The sequence below is a fragment of the Triticum dicoccoides genome, chromosome 7A (assembly GCF_002162155.2).
Source record: "Triticum dicoccoides isolate Atlit2015 ecotype Zavitan chromosome 7A, WEW_v2.0, whole genome shotgun sequence".
Taxonomy (NCBI): domain Eukaryota; kingdom Viridiplantae; phylum Streptophyta; class Magnoliopsida; order Poales; family Poaceae; genus Triticum; species Triticum dicoccoides.
The window spans coordinates 17,306,830-17,309,407 of NC_041392.1; positions in this window are offsets into that span (position 1 = coordinate 17,306,830).

Genomic DNA, 2,578 nt, shown 5'->3' on the forward strand with positions numbered 1-2,578 from the left:
TGTCAAAAAACAAATCTTACCTTAATATTTAGCCGCATGATTATATGAGCGGTTTAAGTGCAACAAAAAAATAATGTGAAGTGTATTGACAGAATGAGTTATAAATAAGTAAAAAATGCGATCAATTTTGCATAAATTAATAAATAAATATATTTGTTAATAACATACATTTATGTAATGAGTTATAAATAAGTATAAAATGTAATTATTTTTTGAGTATAATAACTGAATATAATATTTTTGATTGTATATTGACTAAATAAGTTATAAATAAATATAAAATGTGTTAGTTTGTAATAACTGTAAATAAAAATTAGTTTTATACTAATAATGTGGATTAAAAAAGATGTGATTAAATTTGTTAAGTGTAATTAAAACGCTACTACTTATTATACTGACAAAGATATTCATGAGGAAGGAAAAAGTTTTGCTAAGTTTGCACCACGTGACCAAAACCATATATCAACAGGACCGTCTCCAGGAATTTGAGGCCACGGTGCGAAATGTGATATGAGGCCCAAAAGTTTGCAAAATATTGTATAAGTAATATAACTAGACATATTTTCATGTAAGAATATAGCTTTGAATATGTGTTAGTCCGTATAATATTTAGAAATATATCATATACTAATGTCAAAGAGTAAATGTATGTTCTACTGAAAAGCCTCATTTGTCTAGTATTTCTCGAAAAAAATCTTTAAATCCATCGAGTCTATTCTTGCAAAAGAAAAAACGATTGAGTCTTTCTTGTAATGAAATAGGCTTGTAGTGTAGCAAAATGTCATACAAGGAAGAATTGGTACTATAACTAAAAATGGATTACAGATAGTGTTCTAATCCTATTAATTTTGATTAAAATTAAGTACATGCCTAATCGAGTAGCATTGCTCTACTAGTAGGATTGCTTTGAATTATACCTCCTATTTTGATTCCTGGCTTATGTCTTACGACTTACCGCAGCAGGAAAGAGCTGTCGACGCCCGGCTGTACAGCAGACGCGCGGTGGCCCACCAACTATGGGCCTCACCCGGAAAAAAAAGACTATGGGCCTCACATGTAGCGAGATTCCACTTTGGTGCATCCGGCTGCAGTTTTCTAGCGATTGGATTGGGCGAGGCAGCTAAAAAAAATGGCAGTCGTGCAGCGCATGAACCGGATCATATGCTGCTCTTTTTCTCTGATTAGGGCCCCTATGATTTTGGGGCCTGTGCAATCGCACCGCTCAACCCTCCCCCCGCCCCTCGACGAGCCTGTATACAACCACCACGCTTAACCTCCTTGTCACTCTTTGCCACTTTATTAATCCACTGCCTTCAATGAAAATATAGAGTTGTTTATTGCACTACTTAATTATGTGCGTAGTATTATTAACCCTTAGGATAGAACAGCCAGTGTAATGGTTAGAAAGCAGAATGAAGATTCAAAGTGTAAAGACGAGTAAGTATAGTTGCACGTCCAACAAATACTTAGCCTAGAGCGTGGTGTTGTCCAATTTGAGCTGCAACATAGAAAATTGTGATTGCAACATGTAATCATGATTTGTCCAAAATTGTATTTGTGTGACGGACTCTCGTGTGATACGAATGGTATTTGTCTTGTATTTTGTGTATGTTTATGACAAAAGGGTTTCCCCGCGCTTTACATTATAAAGCACTAACACAACATCGAAGCATCCGATACAAACACATGCCACGCACACCCAAGGCAAGATACACGAATGCCGAGCAGCGACACACAACCTCAACGACTACCAAGCACATATAAGATGTGTAAAACGGGTCCGCTTAGAGCCGACGGAGACACCAACACGAGGAGCGATCCTCCGGCAGGATATGCGATGAACACGCCGGACCGAGGACTCCAAGACGGTGCCTCCAGGAAGGGCATGACCACTAACGTCTCCACGGTCCGATCCAAAGATCAAGTTTTCACTTGGAGTAAGACGGAGTAGAAGCACCACGACGGAGCCTGCGAGGAGGAACACGACATCCATAGACGCCGTCCCCGTCGACCAAGGCATGGACTGGGTAGGTGATGTACCCCGGTGCTTCGACCCCTCTGCCGCAACCCCGGTCCGCCAACCACCCGCAGCCATATCGCCCGAGCGGCCATGGTTGCCTGCCCACATCCGAGCCGTGCAATCCGCCCACTACCAACATGACTCCCACTGCCAAGGTCGCCGCCCCGCCATGAGACCACCCTGAAAGCCACCAGAGGCCACGACTTTGCGCAGATCCGTGACCCCAACCACCTCCAAAGCCGCCGCTGGCCAACCTGCCTGAAGAAGGGCCGCGACCATACATCGATGGGGGAAAGGGGAGGCGGAGAAGTGGCCCATGGCCACGACCGACGTCCGTGCCGACTCCAGCTCACCCTCCCCCCAAACCATGTGTTTGCCCCCGTGCCGAACGCCCAGATCACCAGGAGGCACCGGGCGCCACCCGATGCTGGAGAGGAAGGAGGGCTGAGCTGTCGCCGCCGCCAAGAGACGCCACCAAGGGGTCCTCCCGCGTCGAGCGCCGCCACACAGCCGCGAGGGCCCGACTGGGCGGAAGCTGCCCACCACCCCCGCTGCCCC